This window comes from Hydra viridissima, unplaced genomic scaffold (genome assembly GCF_058129835.1).
Source record: "Hydra viridissima isolate aposymbiotic clone 2 unplaced genomic scaffold, HvirCarnegie_v1 scaffold_8, whole genome shotgun sequence".
Lineage (NCBI taxonomy): Eukaryota > Metazoa > Cnidaria > Hydrozoa > Anthoathecata > Hydridae > Hydra > Hydra viridissima.
The window spans coordinates 4,452,614-4,468,090 of record NW_028324307.1 but is presented as its reverse complement, the minus strand read 5'-3'; the positions used below and the strand labels follow the sequence as shown (position 1 = coordinate 4,468,090).

General features: G+C 31.3%; 3 pseudogenes across 1 annotated transcript; all 3 read left to right on the top strand.

Moving 5' to 3' along the window:
- Window positions 1-377: 377 nt before the first annotated feature.
- On the top strand, window positions 378-5,077 carry LOC145188664 (uncharacterized; annotated as a pseudogene).
- Window positions 1,320-2,734, top strand: LOC149884673 (uncharacterized; annotated as a pseudogene).
- Window positions 5,078-5,188: 111 nt separating the features above from the next.
- On the top strand, window positions 5,189-7,465 carry LOC145200217 (uncharacterized; annotated as a pseudogene). Its single transcript, XR_016455188.1, has 5 exons — window positions 5,189-5,732; window positions 5,874-5,973; window positions 6,262-6,836; window positions 6,910-7,107; window positions 7,257-7,465. The product of XR_016455188.1 is annotated as an uncharacterized LOC145200217 (transcript).
- Window positions 7,466-15,477: the final 8,012 nt, after the last annotated feature.

The following is a 15,477-nucleotide window of genomic DNA, read 5'->3' as shown; positions in this document are numbered from 1 at the left end:
AATTTTCTTAAATATATAGAAAATTATTTTTAAAATGTTCTATGCATCTTTAATGCATGATTTTGGTTCATAACCTCTTCGTACCTTTTAGGAACATAGTGTGAAAATTTCAGAGTTAAAAGATATATAGAACTGGAGATATCTTGTTTTAAATTACACCCATATTTTAACAACTCGCATGGAATAAGTGAGGCAAAAGTTGGGCAATCGAGATTTCTTATTTAAAAAAAAATCAACAAACTTGTTTTAACTTGTGTATTGAAGTTTTAATTTTGTATTGATTATTTTAAGGAAATTTTTTAGAATGAGGGTGTACCACCTTAAACTATACAATAACTACATGATGTTAACAAAACTACTAATTTATCTTTAGTAACGAATTATTGGACAAAAAGACGAATGGTAGTAAAACATGTAAAGAGGTTCTTAGATGACTACACAGATGATCAAAGAAACATTTTACAAAAAACTGCAGATAATGCAAATCTTCAATTGGTTGGTAGTCCTGATTTAGCACGAAATCATGTAGTTCAACGTCAAAGCAATGTTTCTACCTATGAAATTGATACAAACTTAAATTCTATTTTGAACAATTCTGATTGCTATCCAGAATCATCCGACACTGAATCTTCTGGTGATAGTATTTTACCTATTGATTATAATTTAAGATTTAATTTGGTACAATGGTCAATTGAGTTTGGCATTACAGAGAAAGGCTTGTCTTCATTGTTAAAAGTTTTGCAAAATTAGTTTCCAGAGTTGCCAAATGATTCGCGTACCGTAAAATGGAGTGAATAGAAACAAAAATTCGTTTTTATATATATAGTAATTCATTTCCTGCATAACTATGGTCAAATAGTGGCAACTATTTTTTTTTTTAAGTTGGTACACTTTAGGCTAAAAGGGAAATAATGGTTTGTTTGGGTGGCAGCACTGGTTCCTATTTGTTTGCCTTCTTGAATGTTGCACGTGATTCATGCTGTTTTTTCATCTACTTTGAACTTTCCAGGAAAGTCAGAATGTGTACTGTTCATAGAAGTAAATAGTTGTTCAAAACATAGATTAACTATCCATATAAAAGATTAAGGCTAACTTTAAGCTTTAACTTTAACAATATTATTTCAGAAATTATTCATATTGATTACGTTAGATTTTTAGAATTCGTGGGGTGAATAGAAACACATATTTTTTAGTGTTTCTATTCACCCCAGAAAAAAAATTTAATACTAAATCACACTTATACAATATAAAATACAAATTATGTGTTATACACTTATATACTTAACTGACACAGCTGTTTTATTTCAGAACCCTGTAAAATGCCAAGGAAGTACAAACACGTGGTTGGAGGTGGCTACAAAAAGCACGATCCAAAAACAATCGAAAAAGCAATTTCTGACATACAGAATGGATTAAGCCTTCGAAAGTCTGCTGAAAAACATGGTTTGCATTATAGTGTTCTTTATCGACAATTGAAAAGAGGTCCAAATTTGAAGAAACATGGTGGTCAGACAGCATTATCACTTGAAGAAGAACAGCTGTTTGTTGATAGGCTTAAGATATGTGGCGAATGGATTTTATCCCATTGACACTACAACTCTATGACTCCTTGTAAAAGACTTTTTAGACCGGAGAGGGAAAGAAGTTAAGAGGTTTAAAGATAACCTCCCCGGCCGTGACTTTGTGGAATCATTTATAAAACGTCATAAGGAACAACTGGCCGTGAGAATGTGTCAGAATATTAAATGCTCGAGGGCTGGTGTAACACCAGTAACAATTAACAACTATTTTTATGAACTAACAAATGAATTAAAGGATGTGCCTTTATCTAATATCGTAAACTACGTTGAGACGAATCTAAGTGATGACCCTGGTAAGCGAAAGGTCATTATACGTAGAAGGACAAAATATCCAGAAAGAGCCATAAACTCATCAAAGTCATCTACGTCTGTGATGTTTACTGCCGCTGCTGATGGCACTATTTTATCACCTTACGTTGTGTATAAGGCTATGCACTTGTACCAAAGCTGGACAGAAGGTGGGCTAAAAAACGCCAGGTACAATCGAACAAAGTCTGGCTGGTTCGATTCCTTTTGCTTTGAAGATTGGGTACTGACAGTTGCTCTTCCGTACCTGAAAAACAAAACGGGTCGAAAAATTCTGATTGGGGACAATTTGTCTTCTCACTTAGCAATGGAATCTGTGAAGCTGTGTAAAGACAATGATATCAGTTTTATTTTTCTCCCAGCTAACTCCACCCATCTCACACAACCTCTAGACGTAGCCTTTTTTCGCCCATTGAAATCAACAGGGTGGCAGATTCTCGAAGAGTGGAAAAAGGGCCCAGGAAGAGCAAAAGCAACTGTTCCTAAGGACAAATTTCCCGCGTTATTGAAAAAGTTTTGTGATTCATTGAAGGAAGAAAATGTGATCAGCGGTTTTAAGAAGTGCGGTATAGCGCCTCTAAACAGGAACAAAGTGCTGTCTATGCTTCCAAAAATCATTGATGGTGAGGAAAATCAGAATCCAGAAAACATTCAAAAGAACACTGAAGCTGTTGACAGGAGTTTCCAAGAGCTCCTTCAGAGTCTGCGTCATGATCAGACTCCTAAGATAAGGCAAAAAAGGACCAAAGTAAATGTGAAACCTGGCAAAAGTATCGGTGTTGAGGACTTCGTCGTGAACGATGAGATTCCCTAAACTTCATGTTCTACTGGCCAAAACCCAGGTACCTCAGGTACTAAACAGGTTCAGCCAAAGAAAAGCCGAAAGCGTGTGGAGATATCATCAGGAGATGAAGAGGACTATTCCAATTTGTTTTCTTACCGTAGGGCACAGTTTATGTAGCTTCTTTTGTTTATGCACTCAAATAAATCATTATGTTGAGAAATAAATTTATTTGTTTTCGTTTATTGACCAAAAATCCATATTTGTCTGTTTCAATTCACCCTCAATTTGTTTTAATAGAAAAACACATGAAATTGAAGTACTGTTTCTATTCACCCCCATCTGCGCGGTGAATAGAAACACCATGTTTTTATTTGTTTTCAATAAAATGAAATAAGATAAAAAAATGGAAATACCATAAAAAAATAGGTTGTTTTCTTACCGTTGGGCACAGTTTATGTAGCTTCTTTTGCTTATGCACTCAAATAAATCATTATGTTGAGAAATAAATTTATTTGTATTCGTTTATTGACCAAAAATCCATATTTGTCTGTTTCAATTCACCCTCAATTTGTTTTAATAGAAAAACACATGAAATTGAAGTACTGTTTCTAATCACCCCCATCTGCGCGGTGAATAGAAACACCATGTTTTTATTTGTTTTCAATAAAATGAAATAAGATAAAAAAAAATGGAAATACCATAAAAAAATAGGTCTAACAGAGACCTGTATTTGGGGAAAAAATGGTGTACCTAAAACAACTACAAATATGCAAAATTTTAAACCAAAGTTGAAAATTGTTTCTATTCACCCCGTTTTACGGTACTTTACGTCAAACAAAATTGATTATGTCTGTTGAAAAAATTTCTGGAGGGCAGTATTATCACTTTGGTGTTGAAAGCGGAACTAATAGTTCTGTTTCAAATTTAATTTTTTTTAATGATTTAAATTGCATATCTATACAAGTAAATATTGATGGTCTTCCTTTGTTTCGAAGTTCTAATAGTCAGTTTTGGCCAATATTGGGTTTAATTGAGTATCATCAAAACAATATTCAGAATAACAAAACTCCATTTATAATTGGTTTATTTTATGGTAAAAGCAAACCATCAAACTGCAACGAGTTTCTAAAAAAGTTTGTTGAAGAAAGTAAGGCACTTTTACTATCTGGAATTGTTATCTGTAGAAAATTATACAAATTTAGTATATCAGCTGTTATTTGTGATAGTCCAGCACGAGTGTTTGTAAAAGCATGCAAAGGGCATGGAGGATATTTTGGATGTGATAAGTACTGCAAAAAAAGGCTTTTATATAGGAAGGGTAACCTTTCCTATTTTAGTTGCTAAACTTCGAACAGATCAGTCATTTTTTAACATGACTCAAAAAAAACATCACAATGGGAAGTCTGTTCTTTTGGAACTTGGTATTGGAATGGTAACACAGTTTCCTCATGACTATGTGCATCTTGTCTGCTTGGGAGTGGTAAGAAAGTTGCTTTACATATGGTTAAATGGTTCTTTGCATGTTAGATTAGGTGCAAGAGATTCAACACGACTTTCTGTTCGATTGGTCGGTGCTTCCAAGTTTATACCAAAAGAATATGCTCGTAAGCCTAGGGCTGTGTCTGAATTTGAAAGGTGGAAAGCAATCGAACTCAGACAGTTCTTGTTATATACTGGTGTTGTATACTTAGCAGATATAGTAAATGAAGCCATGTATAAAAACTTCTTGTTATTATCTGTTGCTTTGAGAACTTTATTGTGTCCAAAATTATGTTTACATCATGCTGTCAGTGCTAATACTTTACTTAATCTGTTCATAAAACATACCTCAGATATGTATGGTCCAGAGATGATAACTTATAATGTGCATGGACTTTCACTTTTGTGCCAAGATGCAATCAAGTATGGACCTTTAGAAAACATATCTGCGTTTCCATTTGAAAACTATCTTGGTCAGCTGAAAAAGTTATTACGAAAGCCAAATTTTCCATTACAACAGGTACAATGAAGATTGCATGAAAAAAATTTATTGGAACTAAAAGCGGTTGAATTGAAGAATCCTATATTAAAACACCAGCAGAATATTAGGCTTCCAAACGATATTACAGATATTGAATCTCAGCATAAGCAAGCGATTTTAAGAGATTTTTGTATTAAGTGTACTGTGGGTGACAGTTGTTGCCAATTGAAAACTGGTGAAATTATTTATGTGCAAAACATAGTTAAAAAATATGGAGAAGATGGTGATATTTAAGTTTTATACGACACATTTGAAAGCGTAGAAATACTTTTCACATATCCTTGGAACTCATCATCCGTTGGCATATACTTAGTTTGTAATTTATCAGACAATACAAAGTCTTGCTCTATTTTTATCAGACAATACAAAGTCTTGCTCTATTTTTAAAAGCTTTTTTTGTCTATGTAATGGATTATTTATAAATTCAAAATATATTTAAAACTAATTTGTATTTGTTTCAAATTGTATTTTTTTAATTAATAATTTAAAAAACATTTAGTTTCACTAAATTATGCAATATATTATAAAGTAATTAAGTCTAATGTCAAGAAGAAAATAAGCAGGCTCTAGAGTTATTGTATACAAGGTTTTATAAAAAAAACTGCTCATTGCTTGCTATTATACAATGTACTTTTAAATATTAATTACTATTTGATTTGTTTGTAGATTTTTTAGTTTTTCTTACTGACAACATTTAAATCATAAATAAATATTTGTTTAGCAATATATTTATTCGACAGCTATGAATCTTTTTTAATATTTACTCATCAGGATTAGGGTTAGCTATAACACCTTAACCCCTAACCCTAACCAAGTAGTGTTTTTGATTTTTAGAAAGAAAGAAAAATGAAATACCTTGTTGTATCATTTCTCAACAAACAAGGTTCAATGTATGTTATACCAGACAATTGGTTAGTAGATGATAGTTCATGCTACCGGCCACTATATGTTAGTAATGCAAGAGTTAAAAAATCAAGTAAAGCCGGGGAGATCCCAGATGACACCTGGTCAAAGCACACCATTTCCATCATTTATAGAAGAGGTATAATCTTTTATAACTTTGTTTTTGAGAAAGTAAGAGATTTGTATAAGTAGTGGGCAAACTAAGTTAAACCATCTTCAGATAATACCAAAACCACCTCTCGAATATTTATGAAATTAAATAAAATTATTTATTATTCAGAAACATATGAAAAAGCTTGTAAAAAATTGGTGGTTGCGCAAGATACTTCAGATTTACAAACAGGAGATGAAGAGCATAATACACAAAACCGCCAAAAAAGGTTTATGTTTTAACAGTTTTTTGAATTTTATGGAAATAGTTTTAATGATGTTTTTCTCTTATTATTGATTTCATACTTGAGAATTGTTTATTTTTATTATTTTTTACTTATTTTTTTAATACCTTTTTTGTCTAGTTTTTTGTTTGTTTTATCTAGTTTCAATAGAATTTCTGCACAGTTAAAACTAGAATTTAGTAGATAAGAATTTCTTGTATTTAATAATAAACTCTCATTTCTAAAACATTAACTTATTTTCTGCATTAACTTACTATTTTTTTTTTTTTTCAGAAAGAACGATTACTGGTATTATGAGGACGAGAGTGATAATGACACAAATAAATTTAATAACAGCTATAAGCAAAACAAAGCTAAGATGACAAAGTTATTGAAGAGACACATTCTAACTGAAGCTTCTAAGATATCATTGGCAATACCAAACCAACTGGTTCGAAATGATATACTTATTAATAGAGTAACTCCTCCAGGTTTATTAACATCTTCACCAAATAATAATACAGATCAATCGTTATCAGTAACAAATGGTCAATTCAATTTCGAGAAAACAACACAACCCATGTTTTAAAAAAATACATTTAATGTTCCTGTCGTTCCTTCTGCATCTTTGAACATTATACCAACTGATATAACTTCATTAGTAAATTTTGTTATGGAGATCAAAGTTTACTTGAAAGATCTTCAACGTCTAACTCAAATTAATACAAAATTGCTGCAAAGTTTAACTGCGGGGAAAAATGATGAAGGAATTTTTGATAAGCTACACTTACCTCTTCACGACTTAAAACAGCTGAATACACTTGAAGAGCTGATAAAGAACGATAGGACAGTATTTTCAAACTTAGTAAGTAAATTGTTTTAAATATTGATAAACATAATAAAATATTTTGCTACAAAGTATTTCCAATTTTTATAATATAGGTTATTGCTGTAGCTACAAAGGCTGATACAACCTGAAAGATGCTGTAAGAAGAATGTCTGCTTCTCTTTTTACAAATCAACTTTGTTGTCAGCTCAATTGGACCGGTGGTCAACGTAAAGGAAGTGAAGCTGGTCTTAAATTGCATACAAAAAATAAATTTGGATCAAAAGAATTGCAGTGTAGGCGTGTACTTGAAAGTGAGTTGATTTTTGTTTATGCAGGTATATTAGCTTGCATTTCTGAGAAAATGTCATTTGTTTTGTCGGAGATAATTTTATAGGTTATAAAATAATTGTAAACGTGCTATTCTTATTTTAAAATCCCATACGCGTATATTTATTTTAAGGAGCCGTGCAAACGAATCCGTCTACAAGTACAGTTAGTGAGTGTGATTTTCAAAAAGAAATTGTACGATTTTTACGAGGAGCACCAGACCGAAATGGTGGGAGGCAAGCGCGAGCAATCGTAAGTGTTAAAAGAAGAACTTTTATCGAAAAGAGAAGAGCTAATATCGACAATGATGACGAACCACTAGAATAAATTTTTTATCTTAATAATAGCATTATTTTAGTTTCATGACTAATTTTTTACTATTTTATTCGAATTCGCTCCCTCGAGGTGCAACAATGCTATAAAATTAGTGCAACATACAATGTTGCTTTGCCGCCGAAGGACCGCCATAGGAGCTTTAAGAAAAGTAAACAGTGGTACAGGCTCGGCGCGCCAAAGCCGGGCCAGCATATTTAGCCGACGCCGGGAACGCGGTGGTCCAAGGAAAGTTTGTTTTCGGGGATTCTGCCGTTTCGATGATGGCCCATCAGTGGCTTGTGGATGGTGGGCCGCCATAGAACCGATGAGCAAAAATAAAGGCATGTTTGCTGGGATGATGATCAGATTCGGCAAATTTTTCGGGAATATTTTAAAGTTATCATAAGAAAAAAGTTTAGGCAATGTACGCACAGTTTTCAAATAATTTTTTTCCAATTTCCAAATTGCTAAAAATGACCTCACTTTGTTTTCGAAAATAAAACGAGTGATTAAAAAAGTTAGGTTGCTAACTAAGAAAAAAAAGAAGAATTTTTGCTTTTAAATTTTATATCACCATTATCTAAAACAAATGCTCAACCACCTTTACAGTCAACATCTCTGAAAAAGAAAAAATCTTATAAAAGACCTACATTATCTCAAAACCAAAAATAAAACTCTAGAGCACAAAAATAAAGACTTCTGTTACCAGTTAAATGGTCTTGAAAGTGAAATAAAAAAGCAATTAGTTGGAAAAACCAGCAATCGAGAGAAAATTGAACTTAAAAAACAAGCCAACCACTGTAAAGCACTATATACAATAACAAACAAAAGCCGATATCCAAACAAGATTGTTTATCAAGGTGTAAAGTTGAAAAAACAAGAAAAAGAAATTATTGCATTAAAAGAGCAATTTGAAAAGCAATCTCAAACTTTATATATGGAATTCAATAATCTTAATCTAATGCTAGAAATTAGTAATACAAAAGTTGAAATATATTGTCAATTTAAATAAAACAAAGGAAACAATTTCCTCTTCTTCAATTAAAAATCTCACTTTTAATAAGTCAGAAGTTAAAGAACTTAGTGCAAAAGTTGAAGCATAAAACAGAAAACATTTACTTAAATGTTCTTTTGGAATTGTTGGAAGATAAGGAAATTGTAAAATTTGAAAGAGGACGTTATTCAAATGGTAATAAAGAAGCTGTTAACAATAAAGAATGTAATAAAGAAGTCATTAAAAGTCAGTATGAACAAGATCAATGATGTTTTTAAGACTGTTTTAAAGAAACTTGCAAAAATAGAAATTACAAAACTCCCCTTAGTAGGTACAAGATCTAGATTAATGCCAGGAGCTTTAATTCTTGCACAGCTTCAAGTATCAGAGGAAATGTTAGATGAAACAAACAAATACTAAGGTGTTATCAAAACTTTCAGTTGACTTATAAAAGTGGTAGAGAGCTATCATTAGAATTATTAGAAATGACCTCCAGGGATGCTGTATCAACTTTGAGTTCTTTAACAGAAATATCGAATGATGTTTGTGAAATTCTAGACACAAAGACAGGGAAAAGAACTTTGCAAAGTTAATTTGTTCGTTTAAGACTACTTTGCAAGATTTAGATTCTGTCCACTATTTCACAGTAAGTTAAAAGAAATGAAGGAGCTATAAGTACCAAAAGTTACAGACGATTGGAATAGTTTAACGATTGAATAGAAAAATGCACTTAATGATACGTCAAACATTTTTTCTAAGTTCAATCTTTTAATAAAATTTGCAACTGAGACAGAAAAAGTACTGGATTCATTTGAAAAAATTGCTCTGAGTGATGCTCACATAAACAATTTTGTATTTAAAACTTTTGAATCTGGAGTTGCAAGACTGATACGCACTGCATGTAAAACATTCCACAAACAAGAAAGTAATGAACCTGGTGTGGCACAGTATTTCAATTCTTTTCTCAATGAAAAGGTGAAGACAAGTTTATGTTTGCTCCTTTCATAGGCAATAGATTTAATATTTTGTTTCATAATGGGTTTCACTGTATTATCATTCTGAATCTATTAAAGAATTATTGTGTCAATGGCCAAATCCTTACAATATATTGAAGGCGGTTGATTGTTATTTCAGATCCTACTATTTAAATGTAAACAAAGATAAATCTATTTTATTTTTTTAATGATAATCATATTGATTATTAACATTTTTACTTTCAGGAACATATAAACACTGTGAATTGCTTTTAAGATTGAAAAAGCTTTTGTTTTTCAACTAAAGTTGTTTTTTATGGTTTCTACAGATATTTTATTTATTGAAGATTAAGAACCAAAATCATTTTTCTTTTAAATGACTGATTTTTTTAAATTTAAAGATGCATAAAACTTTGAACTATCAAAATTTTTTAATTAGTTTTAATTTATCTTAATAAATAATATTAAAACAAATATAACAAAGAATATATTACGAATATTATTTACATTACACTTATATTTACATTTCTACACACCTCTACAGGGATAACAATTTTAGAGTATTTGTTTTTGGCGATTACCAAAATCTATGTGCATTCTAATTTCAGGAGCAGCAGGTGATTTTATATCTTTACAAGCATGTTGAAAATGTCATTTATTATTTCATTATTGTAACTGGGTTTTGATAAATGAAGCATATGTAACTTAACTATTGCTATTACTGTTAATAGTTAATTTATTGGTGCGTGCTCTCCACAGACCTCTTTTTTATTATATATTCTGTTGGTAGAACATCTTAGACACTTTTCTATTTTGTACCAGTAAAATACATATTCTCTCCAAAGTAAAAGAAACAGTTTCCAATCCTCGAGATTTTACACCTTCTCTTCTTTTTTATATGAAATTGAATGTAAGATTTGCAGAATTGCTTAATATTATTGCATATATTGTTTTGGTAATTAAAAAACTTATATATTGCGCGAGTTTTCTAGGCAAAAAGAGTATAACTTGCTTTATCTATATATGTACAAATTTATTTTATGTTTATAATAACTCATAAATTCAGTAAGTTATTTTCTGCGTCAGCCGCAGCAATGATTTCCTGTGAACAAGCAATTCCTTTAGCGGAGCTGGAAAAAACTTCTGTTGAGGATACAATGCGAGCCAAAGCTTTAGCAATACTTTCAAATAGGAGGTAATCGCTCGGAAATAAACGACTGAGAACAGTGGCTATACTCTGTCTGGCTGCAACAACTCAAGTTTTTGACATGATAGCCATATATTTATCGAAATTGGATGCAGACAGCTTTTCACTGATAGCTTTTCTCACCGGCTTTTAATTCACTGATCTTATAGTTATTGTTAAATTAGATAAGAAAAAAGCCAAACGTACAGTAAAAAAGGTTTTGCGACCTTTTAACAAACATACACATAAATAAATTTTATTAATTACAGCTGAACCTTTATCTTAATATAACTCCTACATAAAGGTTTAATTTTTAACGTTTAATGTTTAACGTCGAATAGTCATTAGTTACTAGGCTTTGAAAGAGCGCGTTTTTTCCGTTGCACGCGGCCTTTGGAGAAAGATCTCTTGCGGTTTTATTTTTATTATCTTATTTTTTAGATGGAAAATAGGGGTATGGATGTTATTTAAAGTTATACTAATGCTATTTCCATTAAATGGTTATTACTGCATTGAAATATTTCTGTGATGCTATTAACTATTGTTCTTTTTTAGAAAATTTAGAAAAATAAATTAAACTTTTGTGCCAACACTGACATGGCATGTCACATGTTATTGTATGTGAAGGTTAAATTTTGTTATGAGGATTACAGTTCTTATGAAAAAAAAAGAAGGTAAAGAGTATTGTTTGTAAATATATATTTTGAATCTTTTAAAATTTTCTCGTGTCATTTTTAAAATTTTTGTTTGCACACGTTTATTGTTTGTATATATGCTTTTTTGATATGCACGAGTATGTGGTAATAAGTGCTTTATAGTTGTTTTATCAATGTGTTTTTATAATAATGTAAAGTAGTACAATAATGTAAAGTGTTGTTATTGTTTGTGTATGTGTTAATATGTGTTATTTAATTGTTTTAAAAATGTGTTTAAATATGTATATAAGGTATATATTTAACCTTATATACATATTTAAACACATTTATTGTGTTTATAGTTGGTACATATGTTTATATTATGTTGTTTCCGTGTTTTTAAAGTGCTGTGACTTGGTAATCATCTACCTGAAAATCAATTATTGTATTTTAGAGAAGGAGCAGAGCAAATGGCTTTAGATCGTGCAGCTCAACGAGATACGCACCTAACGGCATGGTTTAAGTTAAATACTGAAAATGAAAGAGCACATTGCTATTCTTATGTAAACATTCCTTATCACTTTTTATTTGATGATAAACATCGTAAATGGAAGGTTAGACAAAAGGGGTGGTAATAAGGTGGTAGTAGGAATGTATAAAGTTAATCCAACTGGAGAATTGTTTTTCTTTAAACTGTTACTTTTGCAAGCAAAAGGAGCAACATCTTGGGAGGATATGCGCACTGTTAATGGTATTGTCCTTGAAACGTTTCGTGAAGCATATGTTTTGAAAGGTTTATTGTAAGATGACGCTGAATGGCAGAATACTCTTTCTGAGGCGGTTTTAACACGTATGCCAAATCAAATTAGACAGATGTTTTCAATTATTTTCACCTTTTGTGAATCTGACAATCCTTTACATCTCTGAAATGCATGCAAAGCTTTTATGATGGAAAATTTCATTCCCCGCTCAATCCCACTTCTGATAGCTGAACAAGCTACTCTTCATCAAATTGAAAAGATTATTAATCAAAGTGGTAAAATGCTGGCCGATTACAACATGCCTGTTATTGATGAGTTTACAGGCTTAAATCTAGAAATTTTTGATGATTATGTTAAACAACTGAAATAGTAGAATTGTGTATAAACACAACCAGCTGAAATAGTAGAACTGTGTGTAAAATGTTCTTTGCATTGGTGCAGAAGTTTGCATTAACTGAAAATATGAGAGTACAAGATGGGGAAGGTGACATTTCCTAATGGCTACTAAAACTTGGGAATGGAACAATACCTGTCAAAGAGGAGGATCCTTTTAAAGGATGCATTGAAATACCAAAGTAGTGCATTATTAGAGAAAATGAATCAATTGTTGAGATGCTGATCAAAATGATTAATCTAAACGCGTGATTTTAACACCAACTAATGTTGATTCATTACCAATGAAGAAGTGCTTGAATGTCTGCCGGGTGAGGTCAAAATTTATTTAAGTGCTTATCAAATTAATACTGATGACCTTAATGAAAGAAATAACTTTCCTGTTGAGTTTTTGAACAGCTTGACTCCTTCAGGTATGCTACCTCATTTTTTAAAATTGAAAATTGGTTGTGTAATTATGCTACTTAGAAATTTAGATCTCAAAGCTGGTTATGCAAACTATACTCATATAAAAGTTTGTGCTCTTCAAAATAATTATATTGATGCAGAGGTTTTGACAGGTGTTTCTGGTGGTAAATGGGTTTTTGTTCCTCACATTAACTTGGCTCCATCAGATTTTAATTCTCCTTTTGTTCTGATATATTAGTTTAACTAATTAGTTAGCTTAGTTTGCATTTGAAACACTTTTGAGGAAAGAAAAAATTCTTATATATATTAAAAAGAAAAAATTCTTATACACGTAAGTAATTGTTTTACATTTTATTATTCTGGTAAAAGGTCTTAATCAAAAACTTGATTACACTTAATAAAAATAACTCTATTCTCCTGACCACCATTAAGGCAAAAACGGGGAAGGGAGGTCCTTTACTAAAAACTATTGAAACAAAGAGGCCATATATAAAAATGGTCAGATTAGTACCATATATACAGGGTTCCCACAGTCCTGGAAAGTCCTGGAAAGTCCTGGAATTTGACGAGTGTCCTGGAAAGTCCTGGAACTTTTCATTTTTTCTCTTAAATCTTGGAAAAGTCCTGGAATTTTTAAATTCAAGGATTTAAATTTCAAAATTTTTAACCATATTTTTAAGTTACATGGGTTCTATAGTTAAAATTTTAAACTAATTTTAAGAGGTTAAATTTTATAGCTCTGATTTATGAATAATATCATAATCAAGTATATTTTCCCTCTCACCAATGTTATCATATTTTGATTAAAACAAATATTTCAAAATGTAAAGTATAGTTCACAGTTGGTTGCTTCTACTTAATATATTTGTAAAAATGCTTGACATGATAAGAATTATATGATTGATTGAGATTTTCTCATATTTTTAATTTTTAAATTAGTTAAATGTTTATAGCATAGTTTAAATTGCAGTCAGTTTTTAAAATTATGTTTAGATTTTTTCAAAATGTTTTTTCTTTTAGTGTAGTAGGTTTAAAAAATGCCTAAGAATGAGTGTGTATTTAAAGAAAAATGGTTATATGATGATCAATTTAAACCCTGGGTTCGGAAGATAAATGAAACAATTGCTAAATGAATCTATTGCTTTAGTAAAATCATTGTTTCTAACATGAGAGAGGCTTCATTAACATCACATATGAGAAGCAAAAAGCATATCTAAAGAAAACCTTTAGAGCAAATCATTAAATCATATTTATCACCTTTAACTTCCCCACTTTTTATTCTAGAAACTTGTTCTGAAGCTATATCACAATCAAGCAATTCAAAAACAATTGATCAATTGTTTATAGGATCATTGACACTTGAAGCTGAGATACGCTGGGTTTTAAATACTGTTTACTCGAGACATTCAATGAATAACTCATTAAGTTCTAAAGAATTGTTCAGAAAAATGTTCCCTAATAGCAATAATGCAAAGATATTTCAATGTGGTCGAACAAAGGCCGGGTATGTGGCTACATATGGACTTGCTCCATATTTTCGAAGTGAGCTATTTTGACCCTTTTAACTGCTCCATATTACACTATTTCGTTTGACAAATCACTTAATCAAATATTTCAAAAAGGACAAATGGATATTTTAATCATGTTTTGGAATAAAAAATCTGACATCGTTAATACTCAATATCTTAATTCAGAGTTTATGGGGCGGTCTTCTGCAGAGGATGTTTTAAATACATTTCTCATATGTGTATCCGAAATTGACAAAGCAAAAATTTTACAAGTGTCTTTTGATGGTCCCAATGTCAACTTGTTATTTCTCAAAAATTTCATTGAACAAAGGCAAGAGGAAGAACTAAATCCCCTTAATGATATAGGAACATTTGGTCTTCACACCATTCGCGGAAGCTTGAAAGCTGGTGCAAAAGCAAGTGGCTGGAAAATAAATGATGCTTTGAAATCGATGTGGCAATTCTTACATGATTTGCCCACACGACGAGAAACTTATGAAAACGTTGCTGAAACACTGGAATATCCACTTCAATTTAGTGGACACAGGTCGTGCGAAAATGAAAACTGTGCACGAAAAGCTAATTCTCTTCTTGATGGTTACAAAAAATTTGTAACATACGTTAGTGGTCTAAAAAAAAGCAAGCTACCTGACGTCAATAATAAAAGTTGGCAGATACTAAAAGCTCGATACATGATCCAATTTTACCAGCAAAATTGAAATTCTTTGAAATGGTATCTGAGAAATTAAATGCCTTTCTAAAAGGTTTCCAAACAGATAACCCCATGGTACCATTTATGAGTGCTATTCTTGGTGATATTGTCAAAGACTTATTGAGCTGATTTATTCTCAAAGATGTCTTAAAGAAATGTGATGCACTTTATTAGCTGCTTCAACTTGATATAAACGATAGGAATATTCGAAAACCTCCAGCAGACATTGATATTGAATTTGCTTCTCGTTTAAAACTTGACTAAGCCAATCTAGTTTCTACCGATTACAGAGTAGTTGCATTTAAAAGTGAACCTGGGGAGTTTTTAGCAGTTCTGTTAGCACATCTTTTTGACAAGTCCCCATTAAAGATTTCCATCGTACGCTTTGCTATATCTGTAAATCCAATCTAAATGGCCATTGATAGCAAACGAAGAAACTGTGTCAAAAGTTTTTCTGTTCTTTTACAA